Below are 17759 nucleotides of genomic sequence, written 5' to 3' on the forward strand. Positions count from 1 at the left end.
GCTTTACAGCGCCAGGTTCCCAGGTTTGATTCCCGGCTTGGGTCATTGTCCGTGCAGCGTCCGCACGTTCTCCCCATGCATGCATGAGTTTCCTCCGGGTGCTCCGGTTTCCTCCCACAGTCCAAAGATGTGCACGTTAGGTGGATTGGCCATGCTAAATTGCTGTTAGGTTAGATGGAGTTGCTGGGTTACGGGGATAGGGTGGAGGTGTGGGCTTAGGTAGGCTGCTCTTTCCAAGAGCTGGTGCAGACTCGATGGGCCAAATGGCCTCCTTCTGCACTGTAAATTCTATGATTCCCCCTGATTGGGCCTGCACCCTCAGGAACCCGCCAGCTGAGTTCAATTGGACAGCAGATAGAACAGTACAGCACAGAACAGGCCCTTCGGCCCTCGATGTTGTGCCAAGCAATGATCACCCTACTCAAACCCACGTATCCACCCTGTACCCGTAACCCAACAACGCCCCCCCTTAACCTTACTTTTTTTTAGGACACTACGGGCAATTTAGCATGGCCAATCCACCTAACCCGCACATCTTTGGACTGTGGGAGGAAACCGGAGCACCCGGAGGAAACCCACGCACACACGGGAGGACGTGCAGACTCCGCACAGACAGTGACCCAGCCGGGAATCGAACCTGGGACCCTGGAGCTGTGAAGCATTTATGCTAACCACCATGCTACCGTGCTGCCCCATCTGGAGACAGCCCCATCTGGAGACAGCCTCTCAATTGGCAATTTCTGTGAAGATCTCTCAGGTCAGAGCGCTGACAGCAAGAACATACTATAAGAACATATGAAAGAGGAGCAGGAGTAGGCTATTTGGCTGCTCAAGTCTGCTCCACCTTTCAATAAAGCCACAATCAGATCAGCAGTTATCTGAACTCAATTTTCCCACCTGTCCCCATAACTTTTGACTCTCTTGTAGATTAAATATCTCTCACTCAGCCTTAAATATATTAATTGACCAAGCCTCAACTGCTCTCTGGGATAGCGAATTCCAAAGATTAATAAAGATTAATGATACAGTCTAAGGTGGTGCACAGGGTGCATATGACTCGGGCGAGAAGGGGTGGGTTCTTTCGGGGATAGCAGATGAGTGTGAGAGGTGTGGGCGGGGGCCAGCAAATCACACGCACATATTTTGGGGTTGTGAAAAATTGGGAAGATTCTGGCAAGAGTGTTCGCAGTCTTAGCCAGGATAGTGAAGGAGGAGGCGGACCCGGACCCTCTGGTGACGATATTTGGGGTTTCAGAGAAGCCGGAGCTCATGGAGAGGAAGATGTCTTGGCCTTCGCATCTCTGATTGCACGGCGGCAAATTGTGCTGGCGTGGCAGTCGGCATCGCCACCGGGGGTAGCGGCTTGGTTGGGTCACCTGTACAACATCCTGGGATTAGTGAAGATAAAGTATGAGTTAAGGGGTTCTTCAGGGGGTTTGAGGGAAGGTGGGGGGATGTTTGTAACTGTGTTTGAGGGGCTGTTCATCGCAGGGGGGTGTGAAAAAGGGGAAAAATCAGTACAGACTGTATAGTTCAGGCATTGTCAAACTCGGGGGCGGGACCTGTGGTTGGGTCGCAGGTGGGTGTTGGGAGGGTCGCAGAGCCGCTTGCACCCGGCATTTCTAACAGCCGCAGCAGCCGGCTGTTAGAAATGCTGGCTGCAAGCGGCCTTCAAAATGGCCGCAAACATGTAAAAAAAATGCAGCCGCACTGTGTATGCGTGTCAGATCATATGTGCATGTGTGCCGATGATTGGGCAAGCATGCGCAGTGCAGCAGCTTTTTAAAAAAACTGTCGCAGCTTTTTGTTTTACAAGTTCCGGGGGGAGTTTATTCATTTTATTCATTTATTTTATTCATTTAATTTTAATTTTTTTCATTTATTTTATTCATTTTATTCCTTTTTTACAAGTTCGGGGAGGGTTATTTGATAAATTTTACGCTGAATAAAATGCAGAACTTTGGACATATGGAGACTCCATACTTTCCGACACCGGAAGGCTTCACCTTCATCCAACAGGTTCCATTGGAGGGGCGTGTACGAGGGCCAAAGGGACCCAAAACCATTTCCTCCATTTTTGTCAGCAGCAAACAAGGTAAGAGAAAATGGTGGGTCACGTAAGTTGGCCGGGTTGGGTCCCGAAGGTTGGCTGGTTGGTAAAAATGGATCCCCGGAAAAAATTTGGGAAGTATGTTTCCCGGGGAGTTTATTCACTGTAACCTGTTTTGATACATGTTTGTAATAAAATAATTTGTTTTTAAAAAGTGGGACACCCCAACACAGAGGGCCAACCTCCCCCTCCTACACAATGATCGGGTCCTCTCCCACACATCACTCAGGCATCAGGCATTCCTATTCTCACCCGGTATTGGGGTACCCCCCATTCTAGGTCTCCGCCCCCTCCCCAGCTCCATGCAGGCACAACCCCCACCCTCCTCCAGCATGTGCTCCCCCACACACATAATGGGAAACCCCCCAATGGGGTTCCCTTCAAGCCTCGCTACATGGAACAACCCCCTGGCACTGCCAGGTTGGCACTGCCAAATATGCACTGCCAGGGAGCCAAGTCAACCATGCCCCTCACCATCCGGGGTTGATACTCACCTTTGAGCACTTGCTGTGGCCATCACGGCTGGTTTGTTTTTGGAAAGCAGTCGTGATTACTGCCGGCAGGAGGAACATACAGCAAACCCAGAAGCCACGGAGTGAAGCTCTTTTTGAACATTCAAATGCATGGTAATCAGCCCATGCCCTCGCTGTGCATGAACTTGACGGCAGGGGTTGGGGAACATAGAACAGTACAGCACAGAACAGGCCCTTCGGCCCTCGATGTTGTGCCGAGCATTGTCCGAAACCAAGATCAAGCTATCCCACTCCCTGTCATTCTGGTGTTCTCCATGTGCCTATCCAATAACTACTTAAAAATTCCTGAAGTGTCCGACTCCACTATCACAGCAGGCAGTCCATTCCACACCCTAACCACTCTGAGTAAACAACCTACCTCGGACATCCCTCCTGTATCTCCCACCCTGATCCTTATAGTTATGCCCCCTTGTAACAGCTACATCTACCCGAGGAAATAGTCTCTGAATATCCACTCTATCTATCCCCCTCACCATCTTATAAACCTCTATTAAGTCGCCTCTCATCCTCCTCCGCTCCAAAGAGAAAAGCCCTAGCTCCCTCAACCTTTTCTCTCACGACCTATCCTGAAAACCAGGCAGCATCCAGGTAAATCTTCTTTGCACCCTTTCCAATGCTTCCACATCCTTCCTACAGTGAGGTGACCACAACTGCACACTATACTCCAAATGTGGTCCCACCAGGGTCATGTATATTTGCAGCATAACCCCACGCCTCTTAAACTCAAGCCCCCTGTTATTCACTTCATTTCTGGATTATTTGATTGATGAGAGGGACTGTCAGAATTTGGTTTCGGTAAATCCTTTTTGAAAATTGCTCAAGATATTTCCATTAACTCCACTTTGAAATCAAAAGACACCCAAGTTCAAATATTCCGCTTCTTGTGTAGAAACTCCCCTATGGAACTACAGAAGCAAGCTATTAAGAATTGATAAGTGTGCGAAAATTTGTAGGAATTTCAGATATATTGTATCAAGTATTTAGTGATAAGGGTTAAAAGCTGGGGGTGTGTGTGCTTAACTGCTGCAGTCATGTTTTAAAAGAAACCCTACTTTGAAAGGCTATTGCAGTTTTGCTTTGATTAAGGGGATTCCCTGGGAAGTTAATTAGTTTCCCACTTGGTGAGATGATGTAATTGCTGGGTGGAGCTAAGACATCAGGCTTTTTGAGAAAGCATTTTCAGTTCACTTCTAATCTGGCTGAAGAGGTTTGCACAGTGAAACAGTGCTGCAAATCCAGTTATGATCCTCTCGTGGGAGTTAGGGGGCATAAAGGGATTTGAATCCATGGCAATCGGGTTCGTAAAACCATCCCTATATGTTTCAATATGATCACCTCTCATTCTAAATGCCAATGAGAAAATGCCAACTTGCTCAACCTTGCCTCATAAAACAACCCCTTCAACCTAGCGATCAATTTAGTAAACCTTCTCTCAACTTCTTCAAAGGCAAGTACATGCCACTTTAAATAAGGAGTACTCTACGTGTGGTCTCCCCAATGCCCTGTACAGTTGTAACAATACATTCCTACTTTGATACTCCAACCCCTGAAAATGGCCCCAATGCACAATTTTTTAAAAAATGCTTAAGATGCCACCCAAATTATTTTTTTAAATTATAGTACCAATTATTTTTTCCAATTAAGGGGCAATTTAGCTTGTCCAATCCACCTACCATGCACATCTTTTTGGGTTGTCGGGGTGAGACCCACGCAGACACGGGGAGAACTCGTGCAAACGCCACACGGAGAGTGATCCAGGGCTGGGATCGACCCGGGTCATCGGCGCCATAAGGCAGCAATGCTAACCACTGCGCCACGGAGATTCCACCCAAATTCTCATGGTTTATAATGATGACCAGGGTGAGGAATGAAATGGGAACTGACAGAAATAGAAAGTGGAAATTTTTAAATCGTGCATTAAATTTGAGAAGGGATACCTACAAAACTGTCTATTCTACATCTAGCCTATGATATGATTTAGGACTGTCTCACACTGTTGGCTGCCAGAAGTGGAAACTCGGGGCGGAATTCGTCAATCCCGCCCTCACCGGGTCCTGAATTCTCCTCCGCTGACAGGCCTTTCCCGCTGGCGTGGTTTAAACCACCTCTGGTACCGGCGGGATTGGCGGCGCGAGCGGGCTCCGGGGTGCTGGGGGGGGCGCGGGGAGATCTGATCCCGCGGGGTGCCCCCACGGTGGCCTGGCCCCCGATCAGGGCCCACCGTTCGGCTGGCGGGCCTGCGCCGTGGGGGCACTCTCTTTCTTCCACGCCCACCATGGCCTCCACCATGGCCTTCACCATGGCGGAGGCGGACGAGACCCCCTCCCCTGCGGTGGTATGACGTCAGCAGCCGCTGACGCTCCTGCGCATGCGCGGATTTCCGCCGGCCGGCGAAGGCCTTCCTGCCCCGGATGGCAAGGCGCCACAGGCTGTGCGCGCCGGCCGGCGGAGCGGCAACCACCCCGGCGCAGACCTAGCCCCTCAATGTGAGGGCTTGGCCCCTAAAGGTGCGGAGAATTCCGCACATTTAGGGAGGCCCGACACCGGAGTGGTTGACGCCACTCCAATACGCCGGGACCCCCCGCCCCGTCAGGTAGGGGAGAATCCCGCACTTGGTTATGTTATAAAATTTCACCTCATCTATCCCTTTTATCTTTTCAAAAACTGTCCATTCTCCATATAACCCCAGCCTCAACAGATCTGCCTCTTGGCTGGATTGTTAATTCAATATGGACAATGTGGTTATGATCAGGGAAAAATAGTCTCCTTTATTACAACATGCGATTATCTTTAATGGCTTCTACCATAACTTAATCTGTATTACTGCCAACCTCATCTTTCATTCTTCAACAAGTTAGATAAACAAATGGAATTAATTAATGTATTTATCCAATCTGTACATTAGATATTCGTGCATAATGCACTCTCAGGTAACTGTACACAGTAAATTAGATTAGTGATGCTATAAGTAAAAGTGCATTCTCTCACTGGAGATCAACGATTTCATTGTCATGATCATCCATTTGCTGCTGCCTAAATGTGGTGGAATTATAAATTACTTTTTTCTGATATTTTTCATTCCGCACGACAAATCACTCCTAAAACCAAACCGTAACCCTGAAAATTGGAGTGCAACATCTTCACATGCATAGTATCTGCAAAGACAACTTGTATTTATGTATCGTCTTCAAAGGAGGAGACATTCAGATGGGCGTCGAAAAGCCCAGTAGAAAAGAAGTAGGTTTTAAGGTGAATTTTAACAGGAGGGGGAGAGACAGAAGGGTTTAGGGAGGGCATTCCAAAGCTTTGTGCTCTAGATCAGTGGCCGGCATGGTAGCACAGTGGTTAGCATTGTTGCTTCATAGCACTAGGGTCCCAGGTTCCATTCCGGCTTGGGTCACTGCCTGTGCGAAGTCTGCACGTTGTCCCCGTGTCTGCGTGAGTTTCCTCGGGGTGCTCCGGATTCCTCACACAAGTCCCGAAAGACGTGCTGTTAGGTAATTTGGACATTCTGAATTCTCCCTCAGTGTACCGAACAGGTGCTGGAGTGTGGCGACTGGGCGATTTTCACGGTAACCTAATGGCAGTGTTAATGTAAACCCAGTTGTGATAAGAAAGATTATCATGAAGGGGATGGGTAAGTGGGGGATTGAAGGAACTGGGAGATGCACTGTAAAATAGGTAGTGTTGGTGAATGTTACTAAGAAAGAAAGGGTGCAGACCATGAACAGATTTGAATAGAAGGATGAAAATTTCAACGTGGAAGTGGGAAAAAGGAAGGGAGGAACTTAATAATCATGACAACTGGAAAAAGATGATGTGAGGAGGACACAGAGTCAGCAAAGGGGTACAAATAGAATAAGCGAGTGAGCAAAAATTTGACAGATGGAGTACAATGTGGAAAATGTGAGGTTGTCCACATGCAGTAAAAATAGAAAAGCATAATATTATTGAAGTGGAAGGAGATGCAGAATGCTGTGTTACAGAGGGATCTGGGTGTCCAGGCATATTAATCACAAAAGGTCAGCATGTCATTAGGAAGGCAAATGGGAGGGCAGCACAATGGTGCAGTGGTTAGCACAGCTGCCTCATTGTGCCGAGGTCCCAGGTTCGATCCCGGCTCTGGGTCACTGTCTGTGTGGAGTTTGCACATTCTCCCTGTGTTTGCGTGGGTTTCACCCCCACAACCCAAAGATGTGCAGGCTAGGTGAATTGGCCACGCTAAATTGTCCCTTAATTGGGAAAAATGAATTGGGTCCCCTAAATTTAAGAAACTAAGAAGGCAAATGGAATATTGGCATATATTCCTCAGGGGAAATGGAGTGTAAAAGTAGGGAAGTTTTGCAACAGTTGTATTGGTGAGTCCATGTGTGCAATTTTGGCCTTCTCACTTAAGGATGGATATAATTACATTGGAGACTGTTCAGAGAACATTCACTTATTTGTTTCCTGGGCTATGGGGCTTTCCAATGAGGAAACGTTGAACAGATTGGGCCTATACCCATTAGGCGTTTAGAAGAATGAGTGTTGATCTTATTGAAACATATACAATTCTGAGTGGCTGAAAATGATAGCTGCTGAGAGAACATTTCCCTCCATGGGGAAATCTAGAACTAGAGGGAACAGATTCGAAATAGGGGTCTTTCGTTTTAGATGGAGATGAGAAGTAATTTTTGTTTTGAGAGGATCAATAACCTTTGGGATTCACAACACTAGAGAGAAATGGAGACAAGGGTAATTGAATATATCCAAGGCTGAGTTAGAGAGATTTTTGATCTAAAGTGAGTCAAGGCTTATGGGGAACAGGCAGGAAGTGGAGATAAGGATCAACCATGAACTCATTGACTGACAAAGCAGACACACGGAACAGGATAGCCGACTCCGCTCCTATTTTCTTTTAAAATTTTCTGATCTTCTTAACTGTTGGGGCGCCAAGAAACAATATAGTTGAGTGAGCACAGCAATGATGGGTGAGCAGGAAATGGTACATGTAGCAGAGTTCTGTAGCGGATGAACTCTATGGGTGTTGAAGAATGAGAGATCAGTGAGGAGAACATTAGAACAGTTGAGTGTGGAGATGGATATGAGTTTTGTAAGCAGATGGTCTGAAACTGGGTCGAATTAGGTGCTGGTTTAGCACACTGGGCTAAATTGCTGGCTTTTAAAGCAGACCAAGGCAGGCCAGCAGCACGGTTCAATTCCCATACCAGCCTCCCCGAACAGGCGCCGGAATGTGGCAACTAGGGGCTTTTCACAGTAACTTCATTGAAGCCTACTCATGACAACAAGCGATTTTCATTTCATTTTTCATTTTCATTATGCTGTTGTAGAGGTGGATGTAGATGTCCTTTGAGGTGGAGAGGAAGTAGGTGAGGTCCGTAATGAGAATTATGCATCGGATTCACAAAGGAGAGGGACATGTTGATTGGTGGTGTCTCAGAGGGATGTGTAAACACTTTAGAACAGGTGGTTATTACGAGGGAAGAAGTGTTAGGTGTGTTAAAAAGCATTAAATCCCCAGGGCCACTTGGCATCTATCCCAGATTACTGAGGGAGGCAAGACGTTAAATCACTGGGCCTCTGACAGAAATCTTTGTGTCCTCATTGGCCACAGGTGAGATCCCAGAGGATTGGAGGATAGCCAATGTTTTTTTTTGATAAACAATTTTATTGAGGCATTTGGGCATAGTAAACAACAATAATACAAAACAGTGTGCAAAGAACAATCAACATAGTGCAAAAACCAGCTCCCCTCCTACAAGGACCCGCCTAACTGCTCCCTAATCTATGTTGCCCTAATCCCCCTCCCGCACCCCCCTGCTGATGATTAATTTTCCGCGAAGAAGTCGATAAATGGTTGCCACCTCCAGGCGAACCCTGACATTGACCCTCTCAGAGCGAACTTAATTTTCTCCAGACCGAGAAAGCTCACCATATCCAATAGCCAGGCTTCCGACTTCGGGGGCTTTGAGTCCCTCCATGCCAGCAGAATTTGTCGCCGGGCTATCAGGGAAGCAAAGGCCAAAACGTCAGTCTCTCCTTCCTCCTGGACTCCTGGGTCCTCCGACACACCACACATCTGGTCCTCCCACACATCTGGCGCACCTGTCCTCCAGTCCTATGAATTTACCCATCCGGGCCACTGTCATGTGGGCCCAGTGGTCGACCTTGAATTGAATCAGGCTGAGCCTAGCGCATGTTGTGGTCGCGTTAACCCTGCTCAACGCCTCCGCCCATAAGCCCTCTTCTATCTCACCTCCGAGCTCCTCTTCCCACATAAGCTTTAGCTCCCCGGTCTGCATCTCCTCTGCCCCCATAAGTTCTTTGTATAATATCTGAGACCCTCCCCTCCCCACCCATCTACTGGACACTACCCTGTCCTGGATCCCCCTAAGTTTATGGGCAGCACGGTAGCATTGTGGACAGCACAATTGCTTCACAGCCCCAGGGTCCCAGGTTTGATTCTGGCTTGGGTCACCGACTGTGCGGAGTCTGCACATCCACCCCGTGTCTACGTGGGTTTCCTCTGGGTGCTTCGGTTTCCTCCCACAGTCCAAAGATGTGCAGGTTAGGTGGATTGGCCATGATAAATTGCCCTTAGTGTACAAAATAGCCCTTAGTGTTGGGTGGGGTTACTGGGTTATGGGGATAGTGTGGAGGTGTTGACCTTGGGTAGGGTGCTCTTTCCAAGAGCCGGTGCGGACTCGATGGGCCGGATGGCCTCCTTTCTATGAAGTGGCAGGCGTGGGAAGGATGGAATCCGTCTGCGTAAGAAGTCCAGTACCTGCAAGTACCTAAAATCATTCTCTCTCGCGAGCCCAAATTTCTCCTCTAGCGCCCTCGTGCTTGGGAAGCTCTCTTCCAGGAACAGATCCTCCATCATCTCAATCCCAGCTCTCCGCCATGCTCGGAACCCACCGTCCATATTCCCCGGGGCAAACTGATGATTGTCGCAAATTGGGGACCAGACTGATGCTCATACTGCCCCCATGTGCCTTCTCCATTGGCCCCAGATCCGCAAAGCCGCCACCACTACAGGGCTGGCGGAGTACCGTATCGGTGGGAGCGGTACACTGGGCACTGTAATCAGGGCTGCCAGACTGGTGCCCCTGCACAAAGCGGCCTCCATCCGCCCCCAAACCGACCCCGCACCCACCATCCACTTCCTTATCAGCTATGCTGGCCGGCCAGTAGTAATTACTAAAGTTTGGCAGCACCAGCTCCCCCTTCCCCTCGGTTCCTCTCAAGCATCAATCTCCTCACCCGCGGGGACTTTCCCACCCAGACAAATCCCATAATCATTTTATTGACCTTCTTAAAAAGGACCATACAATGAAAATGGGAATACGAACAGGAATCTCGAGAGGATGGTCATTTTAACTGACTGCACTCTCCCTGCTACTCTCAGTCAGAGCGCATCCCACCTCCGTAAATGATAGCCAATGTTGTACCGTTATTTAAGAAGGGTTGCAAGGATAATCCGGGTAATTATAGGCCAGTGAGCTTAACATCAATGATAGTAAAATTGTTGAAAAAGATTCACAGAGATGGGATCTATGCACATTTGGAAGTTAATGGTCTTATTAGTGGCAGACAGCATGGTTTTGTATGAGGGAGGTCATGTCTCACTAATTTGATTGAATTTTTTGAGGAGGTGACAAAAATGATTGACGAGGGAAGGGTTGTGGATGTTGTCCACATGGACCTTAGTAAAGCATTTGATGAGGTCCCTTATAATAGGCTGGTGCAAAAGGTTAGATCACATGGGGTCAAGGGTGAACTAGCTGGATGGATCCAGAACTGGCTTGGCCATAGAAGACAGGTTGTAACAGTGGAAGGGTATTTTTAGCGGGTCTGATTAGCAAGTTTGCAGATTATAGTAAGATTGCTGGAGTTGCTGTTAGTGATGAAGATTATCAGAGAATACAACAGGATATAGATTGACTGCAAAATTGGGCAGAGAAATGGTAGATGGAGTTTAACCCGGACAAACGCAAGATGATGCATTTTGGTAGAACCAATTCAGGTGGGAGCTATAAAATAAATGGCAGAACCATCAGGAGCAAAGGGACAGAGAGAGATCTGGACGTGCAGGTCCACAGATCCTTAAAAGTGGCAGCGCAGGTGGAAATGGTGGTAAAGAAAGCATATGGCATGCTTGCCTTCATAGGACAGGGTATCAAATATAAAAGCTCAAAAATTATGTTACAACTATATAGAACATTGGTTAGGTCACATTTGGAATACTGTGTCCAATTCAGGTCACCGCACCTGAAGGACGTGGAGGCTTTGGAGAGAGTACAGAAAAGGTTTACCAGGATGTTGTCTGGTATGGAGGGTATTAGCTATGTGGAGAGTTTGAAAACTGGGATTGTTCTCCCCAGAGAGAGACGGAGGCTGAGGGGCGACCTGATCAAAGTTTATACAATTATTTGGGGTATAGATAGGGTGAACAGTTGGAGGCTTTTTCCCAGGGCGTAAATGACAATTTCAAGGGGGCACAAGTTCAAGGCGAGACGGGAAAGGTTCAGTGGAAATGTGCGGGGGAAGTTTTTTACACAGAGGGTGGTGGTGGTCTGGAATGCACTGCCAAGTGAGATGGCAGATACGTCAGTGACCTTTAAGACTTATCTGGATAGGCACATGAACAGATGGGATACAGAAGGATACAGGCGGTTGATTTAGATAGGGCATGTGATTGACGCAGGTTTGGAGAGCCGAAGGGCCTGTTCCTGTGGTGTATTGTTCTTTGTTCTATGATGTGAGCTTGGAAGCTCATTCCGGTCAAAAAAGGAAACAGTCGAATTGAATTCAAGACATTGTCCCAGGAGGCATGGGTACAGGTTTGTGGAAGAAGCCAAACACATTGACTTCAATCTTCAGTCGTTCACTCATGGAAGTTACAGCTACCAGTGTATTGTTGCCTAAGGGTCAACGAACATTATAATTACTAGCTCGATAGCACAGTGGGTAGCACTGTGGCTTCACAGCTCCAGAGTCCCAGGTTCGATTCCCGGCTTGGGTCACTGTCTGTACGGAGTCTGCACCTTCTCCCCGTGTCTGCGTGGGTTTCCTCCGGATGCTCCAGTTTCCTCCCACTAGTCCCAAAAGACGTGCCATTAGGTAATTTGGACATTCTGAATTCTCCCTCTGTGTACCCCAACAGGCTCTGGAATGTGGCGACTGGAGGCTTTTCACAGTAACTTCATTGCAGTGTTAATGTAAGCCTACTTGTCACAATAAAGATTATTATAATTATACTATGTTGGGAACACTGGATATGACCCTTCATTCATCTCCTAGTCTTTGTATAGCAAAATATTAAAACTGTCAGACTGTGTAAAAAGCCAACAGCAAAGAAAGGAACAAAAATACACGCAGTGAGACCCTACATTAATTCGCACCACTTCAATATGATTTCGAACTCACGTTCTCCTTGCTTAGAAAATAAAACGCAACACTTTAATAATTCTACTCAATACGAAACCCAGCTTAGCATCTTAGGGCTGAGCGACATGGAACATACAGTACAACCATAAAAAAACAAAACTGGTGAATTAGGAACACATCCCGTTGCTAAACCAGGTTGATCAAATTAATGAAATGGGGTCTAATCTTCATTTGACAGGTTTCGGGACCGAGTAAGCAGTCGTATCTGCTGGCTTTGCAATGAAACCCCACTTACATTGGAATGATGTGCAAGTGACATTTTGGACAGTAATTTGCATCTCCTAGCCCGGGGAAAGCAAGCAAGTGAGCAGTTAAGTCCTGGGCACTCAAAGCGACCAGTCACACATGGTCATAGGCAGCTATCAAATATACCAAAACTTCTTGATTAGAATTTTGGCAACTTCGCTATTCCCCACTTGGTTTTATTTATTGGGGGGGGGGGGGGGGGGGGTTGCTATTTAATCAGTGCACTTCTCGGACTAAAGCAAATCTGTAAGAAAAACGCGACCAAAATGCCATTGGGGCCAATTGCATCGAAACAAAAGGGAAATAAGTAGGGCTGTAGTTCGACGAGCACTTACAATTAATCACACTGGAGTCGAGCAAAAAGCGATAATAGATGTTGTATTGGACTAACCTATAGATTCCAGATGCCCTCTCGTTGCCTGCCACTGCCCCCCTGCAAGAACTCTCATGCTATGATATTTCACAGACTCGATCATCAGCTTTCCATGAAACTGCTCCCGCAAGATGGACTGCTCTGGAAATGAGTCCCAAACACTTCACGTACTGCCGGCGACGATGCGCTCGCGGTTAAACACAACCCCACGGAATAAAAAAAATCAACAAGTTTCACAATGCGAGCATTTGCCAGGATGGAATAAAACTATCTGGCGTTATTTGAGAAAAGTCATGCGCCAATCCCCGAATACCACCCCCACCCCCCCCCCCAAGCGAAACAACATCTACAGGGGGGGGGCAGAGAAGGAGAGGGGGGGGGGGGATGTGTTGTAGACAGGTCACTCCCCTCCCTCAACCTTTATTCTATCTGAATAAACAACAACATGGCCAAAGTGGCCTGAGCTTTGAATGCCCTCGCTTCCCAGCGCACATCCTCTATTGTTACCGAGGAAGCAGTTTAACATTCAGATCCCAACACAAACTAACAGGGTGGGTAGAGGGGGGAGAGAAAGGACTCGCCAACCACATATTAAACAAGGAAATGTACAGAGCCCCTCGCGCGATTGAATGCAATTTCCAGCGTGTAATCGACAGTGAAACCGCACGTCAGAATTCAGCAGCATCCCCAACATCACGGACAAACCTTCAGACTGGGGGTTTTTTTTGAGTCGGAACCGAGAGTTGACTGTTAGTTAACGGCTGCGACTGGCGACGAATGGGCAAGTTCAGGGTGTTTTTTTCTGCACGAACCGATTTCTGAACAACCTCCGCCCGAATAAATGCCCCTCCGCCCGCCTACCGCACCCCTTCGTCCTTTTCACTGTCAATTCTGCTTCCACAATGCCTTCACCAACACACGACGGACAGACGAGGTATTCAGCTCCAGTCGAACAAGGTCGTGTGATTTACTTACTCATCAACAATGCAACATCCTTCCCGCCCTCCCTCAGACAGCGGAGAAACAACACCTTTGTTTTACACTCAGTCCAAACCCAGAGTTACACCCCCAGTCCAAACCAGGGGCATGAGTGTGTATCTATTAAAAAAACACCGCAACTGGCAATTTAGGCTCATTTCAGCCAACGTGAAACGATTATTCCAGAAACACGTTCATGTCCCCATTGTAATGACAACATTAAACATATTTGAACACAAGTCCATGGTCAGATTTGCTCAAGGTAGCTTGCTGCCAATGTCAAATCAATCAGTGTCCGACATTCATTTCATTCAGACAAAATCGAAACGGGTGGATCTGAGCATTTTCCTTTTTTGCTAAACATCAGGAAGATTCCGGAGCACTGCACGCAATGGATTTCCAGAAGTTGCATTCAATAATCAAGAGCATCTCCTACTCGTATTTTCAAGGGAGCCTCGATATTGGCGAAACTTCCCGCAAACGTTGTCAAGTGGACGAGATTGTTGCGACTGCACAATCACTGTTACAATCGCAAAACAGTGATCTGGGATTGGGATTTATCTCTGAGGGAAGAGTGTGAGAAAGAGAAGGAAAAGGCCCTCACTTATTCCCTTCCACCAAAAATGCACCTTTCAGCTAAACAATCCCCACTGGGAATAGACAGATGCGAAATGATGGTTTAAAACCTGTGCAATGATCAGCGTTACCCTTGAATTTGGAAAGCTGCTGTTGCTTTTTTCACTGGGGTTAATATTTGACCTTCACCCCTCTAACAAACCTGATAACAGGCAAAGGTTACCCCATTGTGCCCAAATCTGCAAAAAAAGGAAGTAATGTAATTTAAGTTGCACTGAAATTAAGTGAGAAAGGACAGACTTGTATAATATATTGTGCCACCTCCAAAAGCACATTTAAATCCTAAAGAAGCCTCCATTAGCGCTTTGAAAGGAGCTAAATACTACATAATGAGAAAACCAACAGAGTGAGTGTTTTAACCATTTCTACATTTGGTCAATAAGCAACAACTTTGCCATCTACTACTTGAATTACTGCACTTCTCCTGCAATTAAATAACGGGGACACGTAAGCCAGTGTTTTTGGTCCCCATTCCAAACTTGGTTCCCTGATTAATAATAATCTTTATTATTGTCACAAGTAGGCTTACTCCAATGAAATTACTGCGAAAAGCCCCGATTCGCCACACTCCGGCGCCTGTTCGGGTACACAGAGGGAGAATTCAGAATGTCCAATTCACCTAACAGCGCGTCTTTCAGGACTTGTGGGAGGAAACTGAAGCACCCGGAGGAAACCCACACAGACGCGGGGAGAACGTGCAGACTCTGCACAGACAATGACCCAAGCGGGAATCGTACCCAGGTCCCTGGTGCTATGAAGCAACATTGCTAACAACTGTGCTACCGTGCCAATCTCTCAATCTCTTAATACGACTCAACTCTCTCCCTGGCAACAGGCAGAGATTAAGACGGGTAGCAGGGTAGCATGGTGGTTAGCATAAATGCTTCACAGCTCCAGGGTCCCACGTTCGATTCCCGGCTGGGTCACTGTCTGTGTGGAGTCTGCACGTCCTCCCCCTGTGTGCGTGGGTTTCCTCCGGGTGCTCCGGTTTCCTCCCACAGTCCAAAGATGTGCGGGTTAGGTGGATTGGCCATGCTAAATTGCCCGTAGTGTCCTAATAAAAGTAAGGTTAAGGGGGGGGGGGGGTTGTTGGGTTACGGGTATAGGGTGGATACGTGGGTTTGAGTCATGGCTCGGCACAACATTGAGGGCCGAAGGGCCTGTTCTGTGCTGTACTGTTCTATGTTTGTTTACAGTCTTAATCTTACATTTGATCCGGAGATGTGCTTCTGACCTCATATTTGTGCCATCACTAAGACTCCCTTTTTCCAACTCCACAACATAGCTCAACTTCACCCTGTCAGCTCACCTGTTGCTGAAATCCTCATCTATCCCTTTCTTACCTCTGGACTTCTCTGTTACAATGTGCTGCTGTTTGATCTCCAAAATTCTGCCCTTCATATACATGAGGGCATCCAAAGCTCTGCTGCCTGTATCTTAACTTGTAGCAAATCCCATTATCTTAATAATCTTTATTGTCACAAGTAGGCTTACATTAACACTGCAATGAAGTTACTGTGAAAAGCCCCTAGTTGCCACATTCCAACACCTGTTCGGGTACATAGAGGGAGAATTCAGAATGTCCATATTACATAAAAGCACGTCTTTCAGGACTTGTGGCAGGAAGCCTGAGCATCTACAGGAAACCCACGCAGACACGGAGAACATGCAGATTCCGCATAGACAGTAACCCAAGCCAGGAATGGAACCTGGGACCCTGGAGCTGTGAAGCATTGTGCTACCATGCTCGCTGAACTTCATTGGCACCCGGCCAACCAATGTCTTAATTTCAAAATTCCCATCCTTTACTTAAAACCATTTCAGATAGCCATACCCCTCCCGATATTTGTAATCTCATCCAATCTTCCAACCAGAGAGAATCTAACCATTTCCCTTGACATCCAATGACATTACCATCGCAGAATTGTTTACTATCAGTATCCTGGGAGTCACCATTGACAAGAAACTGAACTGAAAATGAAAATCACTTATTGTCACGAGTAGGCTTCAATAAAGTTACTGTGAAAAGCCCCTAGTTGCCACATTCCGGCGCCTGTCCAGGGAAGCTGGTACGGGAATCGAACCATGCTGCTGGCCTGCTTGGTCTGCTTTAAAAGCCAGCGATTTAGCCCAGTGAGCTAAACCAGCCCCCAGTGATTGGACTAGTGATATAAATATTGTGGCGACAAAAGAAAATCAGAGGCTAGGAATCCTGCTGTGTAACTCTTCTCCTGACTCCCCAAAGCCTGTCCATCATCTACAAGGCACAAGTCAGAAGTGTGATGGAATACTCTCCATTTACCTGTTGGGAGGTTTGATAGAGATATTCAAAATCATGAGGGGGCTGGACAGAGTCGATAGGGAGAAACTGTTCCCTCTCCAAAAGGATCAAGATCGAGATTTAAAGTGATTTGCAAAAGAAGTACATGTGATGTAAGAAAAAATGTTTTCACACAACATGTGGTTCTGGAATGCACTACCTGGAAGTGTGGTCGAGGCAGGTTCAATCGAAGCGTTCAAGAAGGCATTAGATGATTACTTGAACAGGAACAAGCAGCTCCAACAACACTCAAGAAGCTCAACATCATCCCGGACAAAGCAGCCTGTTTGATTGACACCCCTTTCACAAACATTTACTCCCTTCACCACTGGCGAATAGTGGCAACAGTATGTACCATCTACAAGATGCATTGCAGGAACTCACTAGGCTCCTCAGGCAGCACTGTCCAAACCCACAACCACTGTCATCTAGAAGGACAAGGGCAGTAGACACATGAGAACACCATCACCCGGAAGATCCTCTCCAAGTCACCCACAGTCCTGACTTAGAAATAAATCGCTGTTCTTTTACTGTTGTTTGGTGAAAATAGCACTGTGGGTACACCTAAAGCTCAGTGACTCACTACCACCTTCTCAAGGGCAATTAGCGATGGCCATAAATGGTGGCCTAGCCAGCAACACCCCATCCCAAGCTTCTTTATTAATAGAGGCATAGAGTGCAAGAGCAAGGAGGTTATGCTGAACTTATATAAGACACTAGGTAGACCCCAGCTGGGGTATTATTACAGTTCTGGGTGACACACTATAGGAAGGATGTGAACGCATTGGGAAGAATGCAGAAGGGGTTTACAAGAATGGTTCCAGGGATGGAAAACTTTTGTTAAGAGGATTGATTAGAGAAGCTGGGACTGTTGGGAGGTTTGATAGAGATATTCAAAATCATGAGGAGGCCGGACAGAGTCGATAGGGAGAAACTGTTCCCACTCTAAAAGGATCAAGTACGAGATTTAAAGTGTTTTTAAAATGAAGTACATGTGATGTAAGAAAAAAATGTTTTCGCATAACATGTGGTTTTGGAATGCACTCCCTGGAAGTGTGATCGAGGCAGGTTCAATCAAACATTCAAGAAGGCATTAGATGATTACTTGAACAG

The 17759-nt window shown here is 47.0% G+C and overlaps 1 protein-coding gene across 1 annotated transcript in view; it reads right to left on the bottom strand.

Moving 5' to 3' along the window:
- ctbp1 (C-terminal binding protein 1) overlaps window positions 1–13553 on the bottom strand; it is a 394244-nt gene extending 380691 nt beyond the window's left edge. The window contains exon 1 of the mRNA XM_038793325.1: window positions 13418–13553. The gene's annotated coding sequence lies outside the window, so the exon portion shown is untranslated. The remainder of the gene's footprint in view (window positions 1–13417) is intronic.
- Window positions 13554–17759: the final 4206 nt, after the last annotated feature.

The sequence above is a fragment of the Scyliorhinus canicula genome, chromosome 3, assembly GCF_902713615.1.
Source record: "Scyliorhinus canicula chromosome 3, sScyCan1.1, whole genome shotgun sequence".
NCBI classification, from domain to species: Eukaryota; Metazoa; Chordata; class Chondrichthyes; order Carcharhiniformes; family Scyliorhinidae; genus Scyliorhinus; species Scyliorhinus canicula.